We start from the raw sequence: 12,881 nt of genomic DNA on the forward strand, positions 1-12,881 counted from the left end.
TTTGGAATTACACATTTACCAGATCTATCAACAAAGGTGTGTCAACTTTAGAGATGTTTCATACATAGCAGAGAATTCAGTTTTGAAATCTCCTTATTACACAAAGGAAACCAAAAAACAAAAACTCCCTAAGAATAAGAAACGTACCTTCAATAGGAAAATTTTGCTGGGCAAATGCTGCTCAATTTAAAATGACATTCACTTCAGTTGTGCTTGAGCCCTTCTGTGTTCTGTTTCTCAGAATCTGAGCAATTGAGTTTACTTACACAGATGCACACACAAAGTGATTTTGCAAATGGGGTATATTTTATTTGGAATGGAACATTGCAGCAGGGGGAGGGGAACCACAGAACCACCCTTCAGAACATTAATTTTTACGGAGTTAAATGAGCCAGAGAAGAATTTGATCACACCCTTCAGAACTAACATGGATTAAAAAATTTACCTTGTGAAAAACTGAATTTTTGACTAAATGAACTTTTGTTTTGTGAACATTAACATTTGTCATCAACAAAATGTCATTTTGTTGAAAAAGTCCAAATATTTTTATTTAGATGTAGTTCCTCATGGGAGTTGTTGCATGGTTGTCTCCTATCCCCATTCACCTACAAAAGGCCAGGCTCCTTGGCTGGAAAACATTGCCCATGATGCACAACAGCCAGGTGTTACTGTCTCCCCTCTCCAAGAGGGGAGGCAATCACAGGAGATGTAGTCTGACCAGGGAGCAAAGCCCATAGAAGAGAATGGAAACATGAGGCACCCAAATGACAACGGCCATGAGTCACTACAGCAACATTTCTGAATCAAAAAGTTTTGGATTTTGATTGAAATTTTTCACCAGTAAAAAACCGCCTCCTTTTCTGACCGGTTCTATTAATTAATACCATCATATATGATCGTGCAGTTGTTTTAAATAAGCATAGAATCAGAATAATAAATGTATGGTTGGAAGGGTCATTGTCACAGGGTCCACTCACTGCTAGGGACTCCTCCTCCTGGCTACTCTGGGGACCATCTTTTTCCAGGTCCAACACCCCATTCCACTGCTCGCTGCATGCTGTCTCTCTCTTGCTTTCTCTCTGATTCAAGGTACTCTGTCTTTGGAATTGTGGCTTGGCCCTCTGGCCAGGTCACTGTAGTCCTCCCATTCCAGAGTATCAAAGTCTTTCCTTACAAATTGTCTCAGGCTGTCTTCTCATTCTCTGCTCTGATGGTGCCACTTTCCCAGTGGCTGGTAGGGGAGCCCAGGCCCACCTGGGTTCTAGTCTCTACTCCAGGTTCCAGCCAGGGGACCCTCTAAGAAGCAGATAAGGTCTGCACCTAAACCTTGCTGTGTTTTCCCTGAGCCCTTCCTACACTTTCCCCTCCTGCCCCTAGGGGTGTTTGCAGCTTAAACTGCCTCTTCCCAGGGAGTAACTGCAGAATAAATTCTATAGCCCCAAACACTCCTCCCTTCCGCCATGGAATGACTGCAGACCAATTCCCTGCAACCCCCATCTCCTACCAACTCCCTGGCTTTATAGAAGCCCTGCCTGTTCCTGCACACGTGAGCTTCCCCTAATTAGGGTTTTCCTCTCAGTCTAACTATACCCCAGCTTGCAGCCTAATAGGTTAATTGGTCTCTCTGGCCTACGTTCATGGCGAGTGAGGGGAACACACCCGATCAGAGTCCTCAAGATGTAAATTAGTCCAGCTCCCTGCGTAGAGGAAGGACCAAGCATATGTAGACCATTTTTGATGGTGTCTGGAAGTTTTTAAGAACAAGTTTGACGATGGGGATTCCACAGTCTCCCTGAGAAGCCTGTTCCAGTGGTTAACTACCTTATAGTTAAAAAGCTTTTCCTAATAACTAACTTAAGTCTCCCTTGCTTCAGATTAAGCTGATGATTTCTTGTCTGACCGTCAGTGCACATAGAGAACAATTAATCACCATCTTCTTTATAATAGCCGTTAATACATTTGAAGACTGTTATGAGGTCCTTCCACAGTCATCTTTTTTCAAGATTAAACATGCTCAATTTTCTTAATCTTTCCTCATAGCTCATGTTTTCTAAACCTTTTATCATTTTTCTTGCTCTTCTCTGGATTCTCTCCAATTTGTCCACATCTTCCTTAGTGTGATGCCCAGAACTGGACACATTGCACTAGTTGAAGCCTCACCAGTGCTGAATACAGTGGGACAATTACCTCTTGTGTCTTATGTATGACACTGCTGTTGATACATCCCAGAATATTAGCCCCCTCATTTTTTTTGCAACTGCTTCATATTGTTGACTCATATTCAATGTGTGATTCACTATAACCCCCAGATCTGTTTCAGCAGTGCTACCACCTCACCAGCATTTTCCCTATTTTGTAGTTGTGGATTTCATTATTCCTTCTTAAGTGTAATACTTTGCACTTGTCTTTATTGAATTTCATCTTGTTGATTTCAGACAGATTCTCCAAGTTGTCAAAGTCATTGTGAATTCTAATCCTGCCCTCCAAAGTTCTTGCAACCCCTTCCTGCTTGGTGTCATTCACAAATTTTATAATACTCTCCACTCAATTATCCAAGTAATTAATGAAAATGTTGAATAGTATCAGACTCAGACCACACCCCTGCAGGACACTATTGTATACATCCCCCAAGTTTAACAGCGAGCTACTGATAACCACTCTTTTAGTTAGGTCTTTCAACTAGTTTTGCATCCACTTCATATTAATTTCTTATAAACTACATTTCCCCAGTTGCTTATGAGAATGTCATGTGGAACTGTCAAAAGCGTTACTAAAATCAAGATATATCACATCTACAGCTTCCCCCCATCCACCAGGCTGGAAATATTGTCACAGAAAAAAATTAGGTTGGTGTGGTCTGATTTGTTCCTGAGAAATTCATGTTGGGTATTATTTACTACATTATTATCCTGTAGGTGATGACAGATTGATTGTTTAATAATGTCTTCCAGTATCCTTCCAGGTATCAAAGTTAGACTGACTAGGATAAACTTTTTTAGGTCCTCTTTGTTCCCATTTTTTAAAGATAGGTACTGTGTTTGCTCTTTCTCAGTCGTCTGGGACATCATTCACCCCCCATGAGCTCTCAAAGATAAATCACTGATGTTTCCCAGATTTCTTCAGCTAGTTCCTTAAAAACTCTGGGGTGAACTACATCAGGCCCTGCCAACTTGAGCATATCTAATTTGTTTATTAATTTGTTCCACTGTCTTACTGGTATCAAAGTTAGGCAGACGAGTCTATAATTCCTCAGGTTCCCTTTGTTCTCCTTTTTAAATCTAGGTTGCATGTTTGCCCTTCTTTATTCCTCTGGGCTCTCACCCATTCTCCACGAGTTCCTAAAGATAATCTGTAATGGTTCCAAGATTTCTTTAGCTAGCTCTTTAAGTACACTAGGATGAATTTCATCAGGCCTGAATGACTTGAATATATCAAATATATCTAAATATTCTTTAACCTGTTTCCTATTTTGGCTTGCATTCCTTCCCCCTTCTTAATATTAATTGTGTTATGTATCTGGTCACAATTTACCTTTGTAGTAAAGACTGAAGCAAAATGGGCATTAAACTCTTAAATCTCCTTGATGTTATCAGTTATTATTCTCCTTCTCCACCTAGTACAGGACCTACACTTCCCTTCATCTTTCTCTTGCTCCTAATGTATTTATAGACCTCTTCTTATTGCCTTTTATGATCCTTGCTAGATATAATTCACTTTGTGCTTTAGCCTTTCTGATTTTGTCTGAACATATTTGCTCTATTCTTTTGTACTCATGCAACTTGTTCATGTTTCCACTTTTTGTAGGATTCCTTTTTGATTTTCATGTCATTAAAGAGCTCCTTATGGAGCCAAGCTGGCCTCTTGTTATTCTTCCTATCTTTCCTTCACATAGGAATTGTTTGGCATGCTACCTTTAATATTGTCTCTGAGAAACTACCAGGTCTCCTGAACTCATTTTCCCTCAGATTTTTTTTCACTTGGGACCTTACCTACCAGGTCTCTGGTTTCCAAAAAGCAGATTTTTTAAGTCTACTGTCTTTATTCTGCTGCTCTCATTCCTTCCTTTCCTTAAATTCATCAAATCTATCATTTATGATCATTTTTACCAATATTGTCTTCAGTCTTTAGGTTTGCAACCAATTCCTCTCTGTTAGTCAGAATCGGGTCTAAAATGACTCCCCCACCCCCCAGCCCCTGATTATGCCTTCCACTTGCTGAAACAAGAGGTTGTGCGCAATACATTTCAAGAACTTATTGGACATTTTGTGTTTTGCCATATTAGTTTTCCAACAGATGTCTAGGTAGTTAACATCCCCAGTTGCTATCAGGCCTTGTGTTTTTGATATTTCTATTGTTTGTTCTAGAAATGCCTCATTCACAGCCTCCTGCTGGTTTGATGGTCTGTGGTAGTTATAGTCTGTTTATTCCCCACACTACTTGCATTTGTGTGCAGACATCTGAGATGCTGAGTAGATTTCCCCACTGCTCTCCTTTTTGCTCTCATGACCCTACCGTGATTTTCCATCTTCCTTTGCCCCCACTTTTAGTCCTTTAAGGTCCCCTTTTTTTATACTTACTTGTGGGCTTGTGTCACCTGCCCTCTTAAACCTGGTTTAAAGCCCTCCCACTAGATTGGGCAGTCAGTTCATGAAAATGCTCTTCCCCTTCATGGTCAGGTGGACTCATGTCTTCCCAGCAGTCCTCCTTCCCAGAACAGCATTCCATGGTCAAGGAACCCAAAACCCTCCCATAAACACTGACAAGCTGTCTGGCATGGCTCATGATTGTGAGTCCCAGATTCAGGGCAGACTGCCAAGAAGCAGGGCAAGACCCCACAATGGTTGTATGTTCTATAATTAGATTTCACCATTTTAGTAACAAGCGTGAACTCTTAAAGCACTAGAACAGTCTTTCCGCTGAGTCACAGTCAGTATCCTTGGGCACTCGAGTCTATTGTGCCACCCAGGCAAGCTGGACTTAGTGATAGATGGTTGCTATATACCAGAGATCACAAAATAGTCGAAAAAAGAACAGGCATACTTGTGGCACTTTAGAGACTAACACATTTATTTGAGCATAAGGTTTTGTGGGCTACAGCCCACTTCATCAGTTGCACAGAATGGAACATGCAGTGAGAAGATATATATAATAGACACACAGAGAACGTGAAAAAGTGGAAGGAGCCATGCCAACTGACAGAGACTAATTAATTAAGATGAGCTATTATCAGCAGGAGGGGAAAAACTTTTGTAGTGATAATCAAGATGGCCCATTTTAGACAATTGGCAAGAAGGTGTGAGGATACTTAACATGGCGAAATAGATTCAATATGTGTAATGACCGAGCCACTCCCAGTCTCTATTCAAACCCAAGTTAATAGTATTCCAGTTACTCCTAGTCCCAAAGGACCGGTCACTTACCTCAGGTCATTTCATGCCTTAGATCTCACACCAAAGACAATGCTTGAAGCTCGTCCTATAGTAAACTATCTAAGGATTTATTAGCTAAGAAAAGAAATGAGAGTTATTACAAGGTTAAAGCAGGCAAACATATATACACAAATGAGCTACAGTCTATGGTTCCAAAAGATGAGAGAACTGTAGTAATCTATCAGCTCTGAATAGCTTTTAGGGCTAACCCAGGTTGACCCTGGGGATCTCTGTTTCTGTTTCATAGCTCTGGCCCTGGAAGAGTCCAAACAACAAAAGAGATGAAAAATTTCCTTGTCAGATATTTTTATTTCCTTCTTCCAGACTTCAAACCATGGGACGAGCCCTTTTGCATGTAGCCTCTTCATGGTAGTAAGGAGTAATTAACAAAGTCTTTTTATTGTGATGTCCCACAATGGCTCATTTAGTTTTGATAGGCTTTCTTGATGGGCAGGAAACAGATGGGTTCACAGTTTTAGAGCAAACATTTTTTTATGGTTACAAAGCAAAAACTTTAATATTACTTGATAGAATGTGATACAGATATAAGTGAGCTTAATTCATGTAGCAACTTACAAGCATTTCATGAAGTCCAAACACATCGTTATAAGTCAAATACCCATCTAAGCCATACTAAGGGCTTGGCTACACTTGCAAGTTGCAGTGCTGGTGAGGGGGTTACAGCGCTGCAACTTACTCGGTGTCCACACTTACAAAGCTCAGCCAGCGCTGCAACTCCCTGGCTGCCGCGCTGTGTACTCTGGTTGCACGGTGTAGCGAATCCACGCTGGTGATGCCAGCGCTGCTCATCAGGTGTGGACACTCACCCAGCGCTGTTATTGGCCTCCAGGTATTAAGAGGTATCCCAGAATTCCTGTCTACAACAAACCGGAAGGTACTCCCCGGAGCTACCAAACACAGCTGCTCTTTGCTCCAGCGAGCGAGCCGAGCCGAGGCTTTGGAATGTTCACAGCTGTTTGCTTGAGGAGACAAACAGCACGGCGGGGGGGAGGGAGTCCCCGGAGAAGCTGCTTATCTGGTCTGAAGCCTTTTTACATTTAAGAGTGATTGAGAGAGGGGTGGGGAAATGGCCAGAATTTGCAAGGCAGGGAGCTCACAGTGTCTGCTCGAAAATCCACTCTCTCTGTCCTCCCGACGCTCCCTTGTCACCTCCACACACCCCCCGCTTTGAACGTGCAAAAGCAGGGAGCTGTCACAGTGTCTGCTCCAAAAATCGGCTCTCTCTGTCTCCCCGACCCCTACCACCCCACCCCCCTCTTTTGAAAAGCACGTTGCAAGCCACTTGAACGCTGGGTATAGCTGCCCACAATGCATCACTCCCAAGAGCGCTGCAAATGCTGCAAATGTGGCCACACTGCAACGCTGGTAGCTGTCAGTGTGGCCACACTGCAGCGCTGTTCCTACACAGCTGTACGACCACAGCTGTAACTCCCAGCGCTGCACATCTCCAAGTGTAGCCATACCCTAACACACAGGTAAAACAGACTGGTTTCCAGCCATGAATTTGTCAGTGCTTTGCTGAGGCCTAAAGCTTTGTCAGGAGCTGGTACCTAGATTCCTAGCGTCGCAGACACCATCTGTGAAGCCAAGCATTTAATCTCCAAGACAAATGTGTCCTGGTCCGCACCATCACACTTCAGGAAAAACTGCAACTTTGTGTGTAGAACAGTCCCTTGCTGAACTCCCTCTGGGTCAGTGCAACTCTGGACTGCTCCTACCTGGCTAAAAGTTAAATACCATAGTTTGGCAGCTGTTAGATTATTTACTGCAAATTATTCACTCACCTTTAATAAACATCCATCTGCTGAAATCAGTGATACTTAGGTTTTTTTAGTGTTCAATCATGTGACACAATCCTGCATGATATTAGACCCCTCAGTGGAAGGTGAGCGTTTTCAGCTCCTTGGAGATCATGTCTGTAAACCACAGGGATGAAATCTTGGACTCATTAAAGTCAATGGTGGTTTTACCATTGATTTCAGTGAGATCGAGATTTCATCCTGGAAGTTTCTGTCAGAGAACCAGATTCCATGAATCAGGGGTAGTTACAAGGAACACTTCCTTGCAGGTGTAGGCTTATTAGTCAAGGTTAAACATACAGTTTGTCCTTTACGATACCTTATTCAGAGATGTATTATACATCCACACATTGTCTTGAGACAAGGTCTTTCCTGGGGGGTAAAAATTGGTGTATACAGTTTCCAGTTTAGTAAAGTAGCTGAAACAAAATCTATTAAATTGTCCTTACTTCACTATTAATCCTGAACATATACTTTTTTTTGAAGTGCAACCCATTGTTTCGAGTTTCTGTAATCTTTACCTTTGGCATTAGTGAAGCATTCAGTACTCTAATATTGCCTCTTGGTGGTGATGGAGAAAATACTAAGCAGATATTATAATTATAATAAAAAAGCACTGTCACTTTTGGAAAACTAGCACAAAGTCTGAGTTGCATGAGTTATTCCTCTTGTGATTTTTATAAATGTTAAGTAATTTTATCAGAAGTATTAAAGTAATCATTTAGTGCTTTCAAAATATCTCTCCTCCCAGAGAGCCAGATCTCCTGGGTCTTCAAAATCTGAATGTAGATTCTGAAGTGACATGATGCGGAATATAGTCTCTTGTTAGCAAATGAATGCAACAGAAAAGCTGTTCATTCAGCAAAGAATAGTCAGTCTTTGATATAATGAAATTTCCCAGTTGTCCACAGAAATTCTAAAACCTGCATTTAAATAAAACAACAAAAATCAGTATGAAAACAATTTGTTAATCAAAAATGGCTATGGCCCTCTTCAGAAGCAGGGCTGGCTCCAGGCACCAGATGAGTAAGCTCATGCTTGGGGCTGCAGATTCTACGGGGCAGGATTCCGTCCAATCCTAGGGTGGCAGAGACACTTTTTTTTTTTTTTTTTTTTTTGTTCGCTGCTCTGGCCACCCTGTAGCAGATGAAGGAGGGGAGCGCCCTGCAGCAAACTCGGCAAGGCACCCTGCGTCCTTCCCTCCCGCCCGACCAGAGCGGCGTGGAGCCCTCCCGCAGGCAGCGCGGTGGTCGGGGCCGTGTGGCAAGCGCTCCACTGAAGCGCTGGCCACCCCCTTTCTTTCTCTCCCCCCTGCTCCCTTCCCCTTCTCCCCATTAGACCGGATGTGCACTCTGCTGCACAGGGAGTCCCCCTGCACACTGGCTCCGGCCGCCCTGTAGGGTTTTTTTCCCTGCTTTGCCGGCTAAGTCGTTGTTCCCCCTCCCCCGCTTTGCCGGCCGTGCCGTTTTTGTTTTGTTCTCCCCCCCCCGCCCGCTTTGCCGCTCCAGCCATTACGTGTTCCCCTCCTGCTTTGCCGCTCCAGCTGCGCCGTTTTTGTTTTGTTCCCTCTCCTGCTTTGCTGTTCCAGCGGCTCCGTTTTTATTTTGTCTCCCACCCTGCTTTGCTGCCCCAGCCGTGCCGTTTTTGTTCCCCTCCAGCCGCGCCATGTTTTTTTGTTTTTTCCCCCACCTTTGCCACTCCAGCCGCACCGTTTTTCTCCCTGCCCCTGCTTTGCCGCTCCGGTTGCGCCCCTTCCCCTTTTTTATTTTTATTTTTTGCTTGCGGCGGCAAAAAAGCCATAGCCGGCCCTGTTCAGAAGTAAAAAGAAAACAAACCCCAACAACTTTAATTCTTCATAAGTTTTTAGGTAAAGTGTCAAGTAAAAGAGATATTGCAAAGGCTTTATAAATTCATATCCAAACTGATTGTAATTTGAATTTGTACATTATGTCAAAAGTTATATAGAGGGAAGTCTGCAGAATTAAAACAAAAATTAATTTCTTAAAAAATTGTACAATGGCAACCAAACAAATTATTCTTTACAAGCTGCGGCTCTTGGCCTACAAATGCTCTGCATAAAAATGGAATTTCTGTAGTCACCTCGGCTTCTCATTAGATAGTCATTTGTTATCTAAATTCAAGTTTCAGAGTAACCCATTGAGCTACAGCATGAACTCTTCCTTTATACTACTCCATGTAGTATGGTGACAGATATAGCCCTAGGAAATTAGGTTGGACAAGATGAGATTGATGGCCACATATGGTATCATCAGTACATCAGTAGGCTTAGTCATGCTTATTGTTGTTAGAGGGCAAGTCACACATTCCAAGATTCAATGGCTGTCATTTAAGTTTCAGTCATGTTTGCTTTGCAAGGTTATCCCATTTTGTTCCATTTCAAAGATTCCTGAATCAAGTATCTAAAAGCCCTGCAATTCAGTTTGCAAATTAGAATTCAGACCTCCTCCAAAGAGTGTAGGAAATGCTATATCAAATTATTGAACTATTACCAAAGTTCTTCAATGTGACGCACACACTTTCTCAAACACTTTGCCTGAAAATGTCACTCACATACACAGTATAGGGTATGTAAGTTTGTGTACAAATAATATATAAATAAATAATGGGGTGGGTTTAGAGTGAGGGGGAGAGACAGTAAAAGCAAAATTACTTCTTGAAATATGAAATATGTTCCGATTAATCTCGTATCATAGCAGCTAGAGATGGGAGATATCTGTTAGCTCGTCTTGTTCACCTGCCGCTTAACGCAAGATAAGATCGTTCTCTGCAAAATATACTTAAGTGTTTCATCCAGACTAGTTTTATCTGACTTGAGCAGTGGACCTTCCATTCCTTTGGGAGGCTGTTGCACAGTATAATTGACCTCAGCGTTAGGCAGTTTTCCTTAGCACTTATCCTAAATTTTCTGTTTCTTAATTGCATCTCATTACTTGTACCCTCTTTGGTACATATTCAGTTTTGGGGACTAGTGAAATCCAATGCAATTCCTTGTCCTCTTTTTCATACTTTTCAGATACTTGTACAGAGTGATCCTATTCCCCACTCCCCTCCTCCGCTTCATTCATTGTTTTACCCAATAATAATATATTCAGTTCTTTTGTCTTTTCCTTACAAGTCAGTTTTTCCAGTAATATAGTCGTTTTTGTTGCTCTGCTAAGAAATCCTCCCACTTTGTTGATACATTCCTGTTTTGGGATGCCTGAAAATGTACAGATACTTACTTTAATGTAGAGATTTGGTGTCTGTGCTCATACAACACAAACACATTTTGGTTTTGACTTTTGATTTAAAAAAATGTTTTTGGCAATCATATTGTGTACTGATACTCAGTTTCCTATTCACTATTGTCTGTTGAAGCCAATGAGAAAACTCCTATTGACTTGCATGAGCTCCGTTACCCCAAGATCCTTATTTAGCATTATGGCTTTCCACATATTTTCCTTCTATTGTATATCTGTATTTTAGTTAATTTTTTCTAAGATGTGTTTTCTTACCTTTTCCCAGGAGGGATCTTATTTTGTTATTTCCCACCCATATTTCTGTCCTCTCTAAGGGCTCAATCCTGCAATATGCTGGGTGAATGGAATTACGCTTGTGCTTAAAATTAAACATGAACTTAAGTGCTTTATTAGGTTGTAGCCAGAATGTTTAGCAGCCTCAAGACTGAGCCTTTAAGTCTCTTTATTTTTCTCATTAGTGATGTTTAACAACACCTCTTGATTTAGCATCATTTGTTAAGGGATAAAAAGCACATTAGTTAAATTATTCCAGATGATAAAAAATATGGTGTCAAACAATATCTAAAATAGTCCTTGTAGCACTTATGACATTGCACTATATTAATAATTAATTTACAGATCTTCATCCAATTTTCAGTTCATACCCAAGTCAATTTCCGTTAAATATGCAAGTAAGATTTTGAGAGGCAATATATAAAATTCTTTGCTAAAATCTTCATCTTCTATTGTATTTCAAATACAAATACACATTAGGTGCTTGTCTGTAGATACCAGTACATGCTCTTAAAATTTTAAACTAATTTAATCTAATGTCTGTTGTCTGGTTGCAAAAATAGAACTCTACTCCTCTGTCCTCCAGATCAAATTCAGGGTTTTTTTTTCTTATCTTGAGTAAACAACTCCTGTCCAGAATTCTGCATTTCTCCTTGCCTGAGATCTAAATACTGTTTATAAGTATTTGACAAAGATATATTGTGCCTATCTGTGCCTAATGATGCATTAACCAGAGTAAATGATGAGTGGCAGTTTAATCAATCCAGTACCTTCAGTAACTAACAAGGGCATATGGAACATAATTTTTTAATCTCCTTCTTTTCAAACTGACTGAATACAACTAGGGATGGATCTGAACTGTGTCTGTTGTTTTCCCTTATTCTCTAGAGCTAAAGGAAAATCTTTGCATAAGGTATTCAATCTTTGAGAAGTAGAATCAGAAAATAATGGTGTATTATAAAATCTTTCTTTTTGAATAAATCTGATCATATCCTGTTGCCTTTAAAATAAAATTATTGCATTATTCAGTAGTGGCCTATCCATTCTGAATTTAGTAAAGAATGTGATCTCTGCTGGTGATCTTTACCGAGTGGTATCTGCAAATATTCAGTGAGACATTCCCTGGCTTATCTGAAAACATGCAATCTGTTTTCATTAGGAGACTTTCTTCCAGACACACTTCTCACAGTATACACAGACACCTAAAATTAAATGCTGTTCCCTAAATAAATAATCATCATCATGAATAAGAAAAAAACTGTGTTTAATGATTATATTCCAAACACTCGACTTCTGAGAACAAAGTTAAATTAAAAGTTAAGGTTGAGACTTCCAAAGATGACTGTAGGACACAACTTGGATTTGAAAGGAGTGGTAGTAACATGGTTAAATCCTCTAGTTGCCTTTGAGAAAGCTTAACGCATATGTAAAATATATATAACTCCACATAAAGCTGTTGGAGTGACAGGTTTTGTTAAAATGATCTCTCAAGTGAATGTGCACAAACGAGTGTGTGTATCTATATTGCATATATGTAATGTGTGTGCAAGGACAAGAATAAGTACATTTAGAAAAAATGTAATGAAATAAATACAATTTAAATGTTTTATGAAATCATGCTTCCCACTGATACTTAAGAGGGTTTTTAGCTCTTGAACATCAAATCTTGGAGAAGATGCAAATCCCCCGTGGAGCACAGGGAAGAGAAGCAGTTGAGGGTCTGTAGCTTTCCCTGGGGATGCACAAATGCCTGAACCAACTGACAAAGCCAAACCCTGGGGAACTACAGAAGCTTGTCTGAAGTCTGAGATATTTTCTCTGCTGCTGCCCGTCTTCCTCCTGCAACCAATCCACATCTTTTTCAAAGCTGCTGTGGGGCCTTACTTAAGATGCCCAAGGTTTTGACCCTAGGTGAATGGATCCTTTTTATATATTATCAGTGTGACATCTAAGCAGAAATTGTTTCTTGAAAAAATGTTTGAAAAAGAGACATATTTAAAGGTATAGATTGGTTTTCAACACATTCATCCATTCAGTTGTCATGATGCCATGATGTTGTAATACTGGTGATAGAGGCAAATGTTTAATGTATTAATTAT

General features: G+C 40.7%; 1 protein-coding gene across 7 annotated transcripts in view; it reads left to right on the forward strand.

Annotated features, from left to right (window-relative positions):
- Positions 1-12,881, forward strand: part of CDK14 (cyclin dependent kinase 14) — a 545,410-nt gene that overhangs the window by 338,012 nt on the left and 194,517 nt on the right. The gene's annotated exons all lie outside the window — the stretch shown is intronic.

Source organism: Chelonoidis abingdonii, chromosome 2 (genome assembly GCF_003597395.2).
Source record: "Chelonoidis abingdonii isolate Lonesome George chromosome 2, CheloAbing_2.0, whole genome shotgun sequence".
In the NCBI taxonomy this organism is placed as follows: Eukaryota; Metazoa; Chordata; order Testudines; family Testudinidae; genus Chelonoidis; species Chelonoidis abingdonii.